At 33.9% G+C, this 15,388-nt stretch overlaps 1 protein-coding gene across 3 annotated transcripts in view; it reads left to right on the top strand.

Moving 5' to 3' along the window:
* The window catches only part of GRID2 (glutamate ionotropic receptor delta type subunit 2), a 1,388,195-nt gene that overhangs the window by 1,061,036 nt on the left and 311,771 nt on the right, over positions 1-15,388 (top strand). The window lies entirely within an intron of this gene.

The following is a 15,388-nucleotide window of genomic DNA, read 5'->3' as shown; positions in this document are numbered from 1 at the left end:
AAATAAATAAATTTTAAAAAAAACAACGAGCAAACACCCAAGCACCTCACAAGACTCAACTGTATCAAGGGAGGAGGTGACTGCAGAGGCTCCAGATACATGTGTGAGGACATCTAATGTATCTCTTACTCATTTTATATTTCACTTAATGCCACACAGAATTGCTAGGAGAACAGCCTTTACAGATTCACTTCTCATAGAGACAAACTGTTTCTGGGAGCTAGTTCTTTCTCATTTACAGAGAACTTACATTTGCCCCCCTGCAGAGGTCTGAAAACATCTTTAATAGCAGTCTTAAGTGAATTCTAGAATGACTGAAAAGGTTACTGTAATGAAAATAAAAATTCACTCAATTTTGGTCATTATCCTTGGTGTGCATTTTACTGAAATGTGGATTTACAGTTTGGGCATTTCAGGCAGTGATTGCTTCCATATGCTCTGTTCACAAGCAGCCTGAAGATGACTTTTCAGAAAGTTAAAAAAAGTCTCTACACGACTGAAAAACTCTTTCTGATGGCCCTTTTATTTGAAGATGGTAGCATTCCTCTTGGGAATTGTAGAAATGCTATTATTTTTAAATCCCTTTTAATGCTGCAGGATAATACCTGAACCACTGCAATTTATGAATAACCTGTAGCTTGCTTCCCACTCGACATTCAACAAGCATTTATTGGGGCCTAATGTGTAGCTGGCATTGTAGGGAATACATAAAATATAAAACACAGAGTTCTTGTTCTCTAAAAGCTAAGCAGGAAGGAGGAGAGAGAGAGATCCAACACATATCCAACACTTTTCTTACTATCTACACTTCAGCTTCTGATGAACTTATCCAGTGTCGAGGATTTAATTGTCATCTATAAGTAGACAACTTTTAATTTGTTTCTTCAGCCCAGACATCTCGTCTGAATTGCAGACTTACAGTTCTTGCTACTACTCAGCATTTCCTCTTAGATGCCTAGTGGGCACTTCAAATGTAACATGTTCAAAACTGAATTCCTGATTTCACCACCACCCTGTCACAGTGTATGGCAACTCTAATCTTCAAGTTACTCAGTCCAAAACCTTTGAGTTACCCTTGACTTCTTTTTTCTCTGTTTTACGTCATACACGGTGCATCAACTGTGTGTGTGTGTGTGTGTGTGTGTGTGTGTGTGTGTGTGTGTGTGGTACGCGGGCCTCTCCCTGTTGCAGCCTCTCCTGTTGCGGAGCACAGGCTCCGGACGCACAGGCTCAGCGGCCATGGCTCACGGGCCCAGCCGCTCCGCGGCATGTGGGATCTTCCCGGACCGGGGCATGAACCCGTGTCCCCTGCATCGGCAGGCGGACTCTCAACCATTGCGCCACCAGGGAAGCCCCATGTATCAACAATTTTTTCTGGCTATAAATTTGAAATATATCCTAAATATGATCACTTCTTACACGTCACTACTAACCACTGGTGCAAACCACTGTTTCATCTCCTTAGGACTACTTCCATGGCCTCTTAACTACCCACCAGGCTACAGCTTTTTCCTTCTGTAATCATTTTCAATAGAGCAGTGAAAGTGATTATTTTAAAATGTCAGTCAGATCATACCACCCTCTCGCTAAAACCCTGCAGTACTTTTCCACATTATTCAATGTGAGAATTATTCAGATTCTTAGAGTTGCCTATAATGCCTTCTGTGCTCATTCATACACATATACATGCACCATCATGTCTGTTAATCTCTTCCTTCTAACTACTTCCCCAGTATGCGTATTGCTTAGGGTCAAATCGGAAGTCAGAAAAATAAGAGTAAGAATTTAAAACCACATACATGCCAAAAGAAAAAGAAAAATGGAGCTATGAATAATTGCTGGGTAAGTAATTAGGAGAAAGAAATAATGCAGAAACCATGAAAGCAAGAGTTTGTCAGATGTAGCAAGTAGAGTATGGTGGGCATGGCCAACTCCACAATTTGTTCACCTATAACCTTTGGCAAGCTACTCACTTTCTCTGAACCTCAGATTGTCCTCTCTACAAAGAGGATAGTGATACCCTTGTACAGGGTTGTACATAGAGAAATATACCTAGCATATGTGGAGGTTCAACTCACCCAGGTGAGCCAAAAACGTTAAAATCTAGACTACTAAAGTCAGAGGACCTGGCTGATAGCTTGATATGGAAAACACCTGTAAAGTCAATGACTTCCTCACAATGACAGAGACTTCTTCAAGCAGTAGACAGCCTTGAAATCTAATTCTTTCCTTCCAAAATTTAGGGTTATATAAAAACACCTATTCCTCTTACCACATAGCAAAGAGCAAGTAAGTCAACAGACCTGTTTTGGAAATCTACTGTGAGCAAAGCAGTGTGAAAAATATTTAGGGGGATAGAACACTATGAACATAAAGCTCCTGCCTCAAGAAGTTTATAACTAAGAAGATAAAATAGATATTTATGGTATAAGTACTATATGAGAGCTGCAGAAAAACAGAGAGATGAGGGGTAAGGCTCCGGGGGAGGGGCAATGTCATGAACTCAGGTAAAAATTATATATACACACATATATATGTGCATATATATGCTATGTATACAGATATATAGAAACAGAGAGGGAGACTTGTGAAAACTAAACTCTTTCTAGAGGGACTTTAAAATTATATCATTATGTGAATGTGCATGGTGTGGGCAGGGTTTTGAGAGAGAGAGTTAGAAGTGATGCATGTGGTTTCTGGGAAGAGGCTTAGAAATAAGACTAATAATGACAACATAAACACTAAACTAATAATATTGTTGTCACTATGGTGTTGTCAGAGGCAAAACATCTGTTGCAATAATGAAAAGTATTAATTTCTAGAAATAGTGTGGTGAGCTCCAAGAAACAGGTTTTGATTGAATATAATCCAAATTGCAGGATCAAAATCTATTGCTTATAAGGGGCAAGAAAAAGGAAACATTCTAAAAATTCTTCAAGGAAGAATGATTAAATTTATCAGAGTACCGTCATAATCATAATCATATTGCATACCTACCATCTGCTATTTATGTGCTGAAAATTCAAAGGTGACAAAAATAACTGTTGCTTTAAATTCTGTGCACACTTTAGAAAGATTGAATAGCTCTGTGTGTGTGTTACTCAAAGATATTATATAATATTATTTAAAGTTTGATCAAATATTGGAAAAAATATATAGGCATATGTATCGATATATGTAAAAGTAGAAAAGAATCTGGAAGGACATGCATCAATCTTGAAACAGTGGCTATACGTGAAGGTGTGGAAAAGACTGCTGATTGTCCTTAAATATCTGTTCCCTCCTTTCTTAGTAAGATAGCTCCTGAATTATAGCCAAATACTGACTGTCCACCATGTACATTTCTTGGCTTCTCTCCTGATGTATGGTCATGTGACTAAGTTCTAACCAATGAGAAGTGTCAGTCATGTGACTAAGTTTTAACCAATGAGAAGTGTCATGAGAATTAAAAAGAAGTGTCATTAGAACCTTCTGGAAATGTTCTTAAAGGGAGGACTTTTGTTCTTACTCTGATCCTCCTCTTTCTTCCTTGCTGGAATGTCAGTAGAATGGCTGTAGCTTAAACAGCCATCTTAAACCATGAGTTGGAAGCTTTGTACTGAGCAGAGCAGAACAAGAGAATATGAGCTGATTTCTAACTCTGGAAGCTTTATCAGCCCAGGACTGTCAGCCGTGAGACTCCTTCTATATTGACATTTAATCCAGTGATATTTTGAGCATTTCTTTCATTTGTAAGAAGAAAATAGGATGGTTTTATATAATTTGACCCTTTAAAATCTAAGATATATTTGTATATTGCTTTTACAGTTTAATGTTTAAATTTACTTTTCATCTTAGTTTTGCTTTTCTTTGTTTTATAGATGGAAAACTTACTAGCCAGTGCTGAAATGTATGTTTTTCTGTTATGTTTTGTTTTCACATTGGCCTATCTTCCATGTTGAGCTAAATGGACTCATATGATTTAATTACCTGACAAATTTACAGTTAGAAAATTTCTTTTCTCACATTTTTAACAGCTAAAACTTGGAAAATTTTTAACTTGCAAATAAGTACCTTACACTGATATTCACCGACTTCTCATGTTTGAGCCCTGCCAAAAATATTTCTCTTCTTATGTCTCTACTGAGTCTGGAAGACATTTTTACAAGTTATTCCACTACTGAAATTTTAGGAATTTTTGAGACTTCTCTCCACTTAAGATGTTGAATCAAGCATAAGCATCTACCTCTTCCTTTTTAGACCTCAAATGACATAACCATACAACCATAGAGGAAAATTTAATATATTACTCTAAATTAAGGTAGGGTGCCTTCCATGAACCAGAGTTGTCAGATTTCAGGAAAGCACACTCCTAAGAAATTGTAGCTTTATCAGAGGACCCCAGAAAAATTCCATTAATTATCAAATTGGATGTAAGTATCTCATTCCAACAGAGATAATATTGGAGTCCCAAACGAGATTGCAAGTCTATGGGTGAGAAGAGAGGGCAGGGAAGGCATAAGTGATTTCATAAGAAAGAAGAAAAGGAAGTAGAGAACATGCATGAAGAGAGCCAAAATAACCTTCAGAAAGAGAAAGTTTAATACCAAGTGTTAATGTGCAGAACACAAATCTGGAACTTGTTATTCCACAACACTGGCTAAGGGGAAGGGACTTAAAAGTGTGCCAGCATAGTACCCTCAGGAAAGCGTTACTTCTGGAGCATCAAGAGAAATTAGAGAATATATGTGCTCCTTGGAGACATGGTAGTGAAGGTAGAGGTCAGTAAAAGAGCAAAATTAAGAATTCTGTAGAAACCAAGCAGAAACAACACATACCAACCCGCTGCCACCCACCCCCAAACATCCTCCATTGAAGAAAGCAATGTTACTACACTGACAGAAGGAAGTACTATTGAACAAGGAATCTTATCTACAAGTTATCCAGGAATAGAAAAATAATTGGACAAGTTCTATTCAAAACTAAGAATTAAAGTATGTCAGTATGTTTTAAAAGTTGATCAACATTCTCCTCACACAACCACAGAGCAAAATAAAATTGTAACATAACACTTCAAACTGAATTAAATGTCTCAAACAAGCATTTGAAATGTTTTAAGGAGAAAATCTAACAGAATCACAAATTCAGAAGCTAATCATTTAAATGGCCAAATGACAAAGAAATGCAACAACCTCAGGATATATTTTTTAAAAAAAAGACAAAAATTATAAGACATAAAGTACAAATTGCTCGAAGGAAATTAAATTACATTGAAGAACAACAAGAAAAAATAATTAAAATGAAATAAAGAAGTAAAAATGTTCAGAGTAAATGAATCAAAATGGAAAATAGGCCAAAAGTATAGCATATGTATTTGAAGTCTCTGAAGAAGAAAAGCAACACAATGGTACAATTAATATTTAAATCTATAATCTAAGGAAACTTTCTGAAAATGAAACAAATGTACTTAGTGTTCCTAGAAAAGCTGATCCAGGACAATGAACTCTGAGCTATGTCTTAGTAAAATTATTAGACTTCAAAGGAAAAAAAAAAAAAAAGAAATCCTCAAGGCAAAAAAATCAAACTACTTTTAATGGTAGAAAGTTAAATCATTATCAGACTTCTCAAGAGCAACACACGAAGAAAGCCAGCACTAGAGAAGCACTATCAAGAATTTTTTTTTTAAGTGCAGGCCAAATATTCTGTAATCCATTCAAGATCTCCTTCATGGCTACAGAGAAAAGAGTTTTAAACACACAAGTGCTAAGAGAAAAGTGGACACTTGAGCCCCTCCTGATGAAACAACTAGAGTATGAGCTTCATTTAACCATGAAATAACAGGATAAACTTGACAAAACGACTAATAGTGATCATTTAATATATTTAGCTGTAGAAATGATGCTAAAACAAGGTTAGAAACATGCGTTAAATGATAATTTGAAATCATAGTATGGTATAAAAAATGAAAGGATGGTCTTATTAAACACTGGGAGAAAAACAGGGAAAAAAAGGGGAAAATAGAATATCATTATTAACTAGTATAGAAAATAAGTGGAAGTCACCTATTTCATTTAAAACAAAGAAAAAAAACAGAAAGAAGGTTAAGTGAAAAAAAATGGGGAGTAAGGGCACTATAAAAGGTATAAATATAAAGTTAACCACTATAACAAAAGTACAAACCTTTCTAAAAAGAAAAAAGTAGCAAAAACAAACCACAGAGAAAAACACACAGATATAAAAAATTCAAATAATAATAAATAACAAATAATGAAATATATCTTTTGTGTATATATCAAACACAAAATCCTGATAATATACTATCTTCTAAAACACACATAAACATTGACAAAAATCAGTCATGGATTAGGTCTCATGGAAAACACCATTAAGTTCCACTGAGTGGATATATTACAACTAAATTTCTCTGATCAAAATACAATAAAACTAGAAAAAAAAACCAAAATTAAAAAATTTTTCCATCTGAAATTAAGAAAGCTTCTATTAAACAACTTTTGGGAAAAGGAGAAATACAAATATATATTACAGAGCTTTTTTAAGACATGGTAGTGAAAACACTACATATGAATCTATAAAGAATATTTAAAGGAGTGATTCATAGTCTTAAAAATCCATATCAGGGCTTCCCTGGTGGCACAGTGGTTGAGGATCCGCCTGCCGATGCAGGGGACATGGGTTCGTGCCCCGGTCTGGGAAGGTCCCACGTGCCGCGGAGCGGCTAGGCCCATGAGCCGTGGCCGCTGAGCCAGCGCGTCTGGAGCCTGTGCTCCGCAATGGGAGAGGCCACAACAGTGAGAGGCCCGCATACCAAAAAAAAAAAAAAAAAAAAACCCATATCAATAAAAATGAAAAAAATGGAAATAAATATATTTAATTCCATCTTCAAAAGCTAAAAAAAATATACAGCAAATTTTAACAGAAGATATAAGGAAGATAAAAATAAAAGGAGAAAGTAATAAGGTAAATAATTTTTTAAGTAAATTAAATTAATAAGTTAAATCTTGGTTCTTAGAAAATATCAACAGAAGACAAATCATTAGCTAATCCAATCAAATAAAGAGTAAAGAACTTAGACCAATTTATACAAAAAGTTATCAAGGAATTACCCCACAAAGGAGGACCAAGCCTGAGTGTTTCACAGGTGAACTCAACTAGTCTTTTAGAGAACAGATAGATCCAATATTATTCCAGATTTAAGGAGACTAAGAGATACAACAACTAAACGCAAGACATGATCCTGGACTAAATTGTAGGATGGGACAGTATTGGGATCAGTGACAAGGTTGTAATATGGACTGTAGATTAAAGTATGGCATCAATGTAAATTTCCTGAATTTGATAACAGTACTGTTGTTCTGTGTACAGAATATCATTGTTATTTTAAAATAACACATATAGTTGCACTCTGAAAGAGGGAAAAATTAGACTTCAATAAATAGACTAGAATAAATAGAAAAGTATGTTATTATATCCAAAGACTGTTGAAATATTTTTTTCTGACTAAATTACGTTATCTTGGAGTCCATTCAGCATCCCAAAGTGAATTTATGAATTTATGAGAATGATTTAAAATACATTTGAAGATATATTTACATGGTTTTAGCTTAAAAAAACTCTGAAGGTGATAAAAAGGGAAAGGAAGAAATTCTTGAGCTGTAGATACTGACATAAAGGTAAAACAATTAAAACTGTATGAAATTGGACCAATAAAAAAGAATAGAAATCCCAGAATGTGTGTGTGTGTATGCATGTGTGACTGTATGAATTAAGCATATGCTGAAAGAGTCATTTCAAGCCAGGAGAGAAATTATACTTTCTTCTAGAACAATACTCAGGTAATGGGCTAATTGTTTGAAGGAAGGAAGTAATTATGTTCACATCACATTGACTCTGGAGACAGCCTGCCTAGATTGGAATCCTGGATTTTAGCTCTATGACCTTAGTCAAGTTACTTAATCTATCTGTGTCTCAATTTTCTTATCTATAAAATAAAAATAACAATACTATTTATCTCACAGAATGTTTGTGAAGGTTAATTGAATTAAATATTGAAAAGTATTCAGCTCATAATAAGCGCTATATAAATGTTAAATAGTAGTGGCTGTAATAGTAGTAGTAACAAAATATCCTTGGTACTTGTCTTAATTGGATTTTTAGATGGCTTATCATGTGCTAAGCTATAATCAAAATAATACCATTCTTAATATTATTTAGCCATAAGAAAGAATGAAATTCTGCCATTTGTAGCAATGTGGATGGACCTAGAGAATATTATGCTTAGTGAATTAAGTCAGACAGAGAGAAACAAATACTGTATGATATCACTTATATGTGGAGTCTAAAAAATGAAATGAATGTATATAGCAAAACAGAAGCAACTCAGATATAACATTAAGGGAGTTGCAATAGTGGTCATCTTATTGGAATTTGACTGTTTTCTTTATAATTTTTTGTTCCTTAAAATTTTTCTAGGATTTTTAAGTATGATCTTAATTTCAGAGTAAAAGTTACTTTAACCACAATTTCATTGGTTCAACCTCGATATTTATTCATTTCCAGTGGTATATTTGAAAAGTAGTGGATATTGTAGTATGTGTTTATAATTGAAACTGAAATATTAATCTGTAACCGTGACATAACATATCTGTGTTTCTTTCAAAGAAATGCATAAAATCTTGACATTGAGAAAATTAATAATTTGTGATTAATTTTACAGTTTGATTATTTTTCTTTTCCCCAACTTACATATTATATTTATTTAGAAAGGTCTGTTGAAACTTGAAAGTCTTTTAAAGTCTTTAGAACAAAAATATTTACATTCCCATATTAGCAAATAGAGAATTATCGTAATATAAGGTCTCAAGAAATAATTTTTTAAATTACAATTTCAAGGTTGGAAAGGCTCTTATATTACCAATTTCAGTCTATTCATTATACAGATGAGTAATCTAAATTGATGGTTTGGCTACTTGCCCAAAGTCATGTCATATATCTTAAATGAAGATGTAAAACTCGAACACATTCTTCCTTTCTTCTTCCCTCTCACCTTTCCTCCCTTCCATCCTTCCTCCCCCCTTCCTTTCTTCCTCTCTTACCTTTCTTCAATGTCTACTTTCTCCCTAGCAAACCTGAAATTTTTACATTAAAACATTATTTCAAGACTAAAAAATATAAAATGATATTTAAGAAAGCTGTCAAGAAATTTTTAAAATTTATGCATAGTTCATACTTGGTGAAGAGTAGAAGAAAATGTATGGTTTAAGAAGCTGAATAGGCAGAGATAGACCTAGTCCTTGTTAAATGTGTGCTAAAGCTCTTCAGTAAATATTTTCCTTCCACTTTGCACAAAAAATCTTTAAGGTGGAAATGATAAGGGGAAAATACTTAAAGTAATTGAAGCTCATGATAGGCACTTTTAATGAGTTTGAATTTCCGCGTCCAAATGAACGATATCCCAGGGGGATAAATGCATTTCCTGAGGTGATATATGAGTTACTATAGATAATGTGTACAAAACATGAAAAAGAGGGCTGTTATATAGTTGGAGGTTGGCATATTCAAAATTAGAAAAGGAAATTTATTCTGACAGAGCAATGAATTTGATTTTATTCTCTGGTAAAATTATGGAATGGATTATTAATCAGATGTGTTGTAGATGGTAAAAAAAAAAGTAAGCAGTTCATTTTCTTTTTTGATGGCATTAGCTATTCATAAAATGAATATCTGATTATTCATATATTTTGAGTTCAATAATGCCTTTTACAAAACACTTAAAAACTATATAGAGGACTTCTCTGGTGGTGCAATGGGTAAGAATCCGCCTGCCAATTCAGGGGACATGGGTTCAAGCCCTGTTCCGGGAAGACCCTACATGCCGTGGAGCAACTAAGCCCGTTTGCCACAACTACTGAGCCTGCACTCTAGAGCCTGCGAGCCACAACTACTGAGCCCACGTGCCACTACTACTGAAGCCCACATGCCTAGAGACTGTGCTCCGCAACAAGAGAAGGCACCGCAATGAGAAGACTGCGCACTGCAACGAAGAGTAGCCCCCACTCGCCACAACTAGAGAAAGCCCGTGCACAGCAACGAAGACCCAACACAGCCAAAAAATAAATAAATAAAATTAAAAAACAAAACAAAACTATATAGAGCTACTTGGCTAAATGACAGTGTAGTAAAGAATACTCATAGGTGATTAAAAAACATATCTCGGGTATTAACTAATTAGCTGTTTTCAAAGGGGGTAGAACTTTAGAGGCAAGTTTCAATACTTTGAGCTTTCCCATGTACTCTTCATCAATGTTTTACTAGTAATATGATTGAAGAATTAAAGGCCTGCTTCTCAAACTTCCAAATGATGCAGAGCTAGCAGAAAACGTTGATATAATGGTTGATAGTAAAGATTCAAAATATTTCAGATAGATGTGAAGGTCAAAAGAAACAAAGAATGAAATTGATGAAAGATAAATACAAGATCCAACATTTTGCTTCAAAATCAACTGCATAGGATTTCTGAGGACTTCTGGATTGATAGTATTTTATTTTAAAATATTTTGAAAATTCATTTAATCCTAAGTTTAAGTCAATTGTAATTCACCTAGTAAAAATGATTCAGACTCCAGTGTCATTTAAAAAACTGTATTATTCTTATCATCTGAGGAAACATTTATGAATTGGACTATGTTCACAGGCAAATGACCAGTATTTTGAGGGATATGGAAATCATATCTTGAGAAGAGTGATTGAATAAGCAAATTATTTTTTATTTTAAAATAATATTTCCAAGTAAGGAATAAGATAGCATTCGACAGGTATTTTAAGAATAGTCGTAGAACAGATCTATTTAGATTTATAATGTGATGTATTGATAACAAAGCTAACACACTTAATAGAGGATACAGAGAAGCATATATCAATCATAGTAACACCAAGGCTTTGTATTAATTAGAATATTGCAAATATAAATTGTTCATCTTAGCAACTGGGCTTGTTATACTATTAAATAATATAGTGTTTGTGGAGCATGTAACAAGGTACTAGGTATATAGTAAACATTAAATAAATGTATAACTATTGGTATTATTAACATAATGTCGTTAACATTATGTTCAAGCATAAACTAGATAATTGTTAGATATGATCAGTTATTTCAAATTAAATTTAGAGTAAATGTGTTCCAACTTCTCTGAGTGTAAACTTCTAAGAGTCAATGATCACGTGGCGTATTTGTCATGCCCTATTGTATTATCCATCCATCTCCTTCTCATGACTTGAAAGAATGTAAATATTTCCTTTCAAGAAAAATGTTACAACTGTGTAATTAGAATAGTTTTGAAAAACAATTATCTATATTCCAGGTTTAGTGCTATTTCTTATCACAATTCAAATAATCACCTTTACATTAAACACTTGACATATAATAATATTTTGTAATATATTAAACATACTGTAGTAGACTCAATTACCTTAGCTAGTGGCAAATGACATAAACATAAATAAATTGATAAGCCAAGAACTTGATTTTAATTATTGAAGTAAGCATTCATGAAGATATAAATTTTTTGTCACTGCTACAAAATTTAGCAAATTTTTATGTTGCCATTTTATTTTTATTCTGTAAAATTCCCTCTCCGTCAAGTATGCTGAGAAATAGATAATTTATAAGAATTGGGTAATGAATATCTAGTGAATGTTCTATCTTCTTTCATTCATATATGAAACAAGTATTTATTAATCATGAATCTATGCCAGACAAATGTGCTTGATACAGGAACATGTCATTTTTTTACAAAAGTGACAGTCCCTGCCTTCACAGAGCTTGTGGTCTAGTAGAAAAATTCATTGTTCAAAAATCATACAAATAATGTAAAATTGCAACTCTCATACTGTTAGGGAAGTGAGGGATACAGGCTTCTGATGGTGTAAACAAAAAGAATTACTATTCCAGTCAAAAGAGCCATGGATAGCTTTCCTGAGGAAGTGATAATTGAGCTGATTTATGAATATGAATAAAAGTTTACTTGAAGAAGTTTCAGGAGGGTCAATTCAGACAGTACAATCAGCATGTATGAAGATCATGCATTGGGAAGAAGTGCTGGAAAGAAAAATGGTCCAGTAGGAATATGTCGAGGTAGGTGGAAGATAGTGTATCCAAAGATATATAGGCTTTGTTAAAGATTTTAATCTTTTTCCTAAAAGCAGTGCAAATCCACTGAAAACCTTTACATTGTGGCAGGGACAGGATCAGATGTGCTCAACAGAAAGAACACTTTGGCTGCAATAGGGAGGTTAGAGATGAGAAAAGGTAGATTTCAGGTAGACTCGTAAGGAGCCCTGGAAAGCAATGATGAGAGCTGAAAATAGTAGAGAAGTGAATGAATATTAGGATTCTCAGTAGGTAGAATCAGAAGTGACAGACAGGATAGGGAAATAAGACTGAGAAAAATAATGAGATCACCGAGATTTAAGATTTACATAAGAAGATTTTCACTGAAGCAGAAAATATTGGAAGAGGACTGGTTTGAGTTGAATGCCTCTAGTATGATCTTGGCCATGTTAAATTTGAGATGTTTTTGAGACATCCAATAGAAATATCAATTATGTAATTGCATAAATCAGTATATACTCCAGAGCTCATCTCTGTATCTACAAATGTAAATTTTGTAAATCATGTGTATAGATGGGAGTCAATGGAGGTAATGATATGAATGGGATTGCCTAGGCAGAAGATCTCATATGAAAAAAGGGTGTAGGTCCAAGTCCAGAGGATTGCCGACATGGGCTTGAAAAGGAACTGAGAAAGAGGCTTAATCATGACATGAAATTCGAGGAAAATAATGTTTATGGTGGAGGGGGCCATCATCACTGTCAAATATTGTCAAGAAGCCTAAACAGATGAGCACTAAATTATATCCATTTGATTCAATAGTGTAAACATTAAGAAGCTCTGCGTCCACTGAGTAGTCGAACACTCGATAATATGAATACAAAAGAGTCTTCCAGAGTGACTGTGAGGTGTGGAAATACAGACAAATCTTTCGAGAAAATTGACTATGAAAAAGTGAGAGAGAAAGGGTAGCAAGTGGGAGTCAGAAGTCAGAGAGAGTAAAAGGAAAGGTTTTTCTCTTTTTGTTTTTATTTTAATGAGAAAGAGTTAAAGAACCTTTTCATGGGAAATCAACAATTGGTAGATGATGTTGAATACAAGAGATGGGAGTTTAAGCATCTGAACTGGAGGGGATTTGTTGATAAGTTTACTGATGGAGGTTTGGCATTAGAAAGGAAGACATCTCCTGTATCACAAATAAAAGTTAAATAGAATAAGCTGGATGTGGGATATAGGTTGAGAAGTAGAAATAAGTGTGAATTTTAATTTAGTATCTTCTGATTCTCTATAAAGTAGCAGTGAATGTCATCTGAGAATTAGGGGAAGTGAGAAGATTAAATGTTTTATGAGGCTAATGGTTTGAAAAGTCATTGTTGAAACGGAACAAGTGAGTTGACATACACATACACACATGCATGGAAATACACACATGCATTTCTGTATGTATGCATTTCTGTATGCATACATACAGAAATAAATAGACTAATAATAGAAGGAAAGAGAAAGAGAGAAAGAAAGAAAGAGAAAGAAAGATAAGAAAGAAAGAAAGGGAGGGGAGGGAGGAAGAAAGATACATGTGATTGATCATTTCTGGTTACTTAGACATATTCAAAAAGTTTTAGGACCATCTTTCTGAATCAGTGGTTCTCGCCTTTTTTTTTTTTCTGCTCCAGTACAGCTTCTCTACAAGTAAGGACTATCACGTACTCATATCAAGCATGGTGGTCTGCTATATCACTGATTCTGAAGGCTGGATTGAGGTACTTCCTTAGGAAGGTGTATACAAATCTCAGAGATAGGAAAATGTGTGCGTATAAGGATGTGTCGTGTGTGTATGCAAATGCATTTGTGCAGTTTGAAAAAGCCCATTATATGATTCTAGTATCCTCTCCACAGGGAGACTGGCAATTCCTTCTTGAGAATAGAATAGCCAAGTGTTGAAAGTGGACCAGGAAGTTGGTCCATTGAGGAAGTTCTCCATAGAACTAGGACAAGCAATTACTATATTTAATAAATATTTTAGCACATACAAAATAATCAGTTCACTTTTCCAAAAGAAAACAATAACAAACAACAGCACATCTTCCCTAGATATTTTTCTTTATTACATTATAGAAATTCACTTTGTGATACATACAAATATCTATTATTAAAATCAGTATAGTGACTATTCTAATTCATAATCATTAAATGTAAAACATTTATTAGCAAAATATTTATGAACATTTACAAATATTCAATCAACATGTCAGCAAATCTCTCCTTAGGTGGAATTTTCTGACTTTAGTTGAGTCATAAAATGCTTTGGGTCCTTAGTGCATCAATTCGTAAATTACTGATCCACAGTACTTTAATATCCTGAAAAAAGAAATGTACTTTTTGAGAGCCTAATTGAATCTTGAGGAGTTGTTTATTCACCATTAAGATTGAGATAAATGAGTCAGCTCACAATAGTCCTACTAAAGAGAGTTATATTCATTTCACAAATAGATAAACTGAAGCTCAGAAAAGGTAGGACTAGAGAGCTAAGGATCCAGGTTAGATTTTCCTTCTGAAAAGACCCAATTCCTAGTAACTAAGCTATGCTAAATAAATATATGAGCTTGAAAGCAATAACTATTTCTCTGAAAATTCATTTCCATATAGAGTTATTAACTTTAATACCTCTCAGTTAATAATCCGAAACTCATAATTCTTATGTTAATATAGCCTTGTTGCAGTGTAAATAGTACAATTAAGAAAAGCAAAATTTCAGACTCTTTTAAGGTAAAAACTCTCCTAAAACCAGTTATCCTAATTGCTTACAATATGAGTCATTTGGAAAACAAATGATTTCTTGCAGTATGGTAAAGTGATTATATTATGAACCCTGGGTTTGCAGTAAGAAAAACATTGCTTTAATATCTGGCTTCTAAACTTATTAACTGTGAGAACTGAATGAGTTACTTAAACTCTTGAAGTTTCAGTTTCTTCATCTATGAAATGGAGAGGAAAACATGTAATTCATAACTCATTGTAAGGATTAAATGAGAAAAGTTATTTAAATACTTAGCACTGTATAGATGGGCTGATACACACACACACACACATACACGCAATGCTTAACTTTAGCTAGACTGTTTTTGCAGCTGTTATTACTTCAGAGACTAGATGTATGGGAATTGGTTTAGCATTCCACTAGGCATGTTAATTTTCATGTCCTTTTTTTTCCTCCAAAGGCACTAAAACCAGTTTCTATATTCTTTCATCAAACTATAAAAAAAAAAAAGAATAATGAAAATG

The sequence above is a fragment of the Pseudorca crassidens genome, chromosome 4, assembly GCF_039906515.1.
Source record: "Pseudorca crassidens isolate mPseCra1 chromosome 4, mPseCra1.hap1, whole genome shotgun sequence".
Taxonomy (NCBI): domain Eukaryota; kingdom Metazoa; phylum Chordata; class Mammalia; order Artiodactyla; family Delphinidae; genus Pseudorca; species Pseudorca crassidens.
Note: the sequence above shows the minus strand (reverse complement) of the source record. Positions and strands in the feature narration are given on the sequence as shown.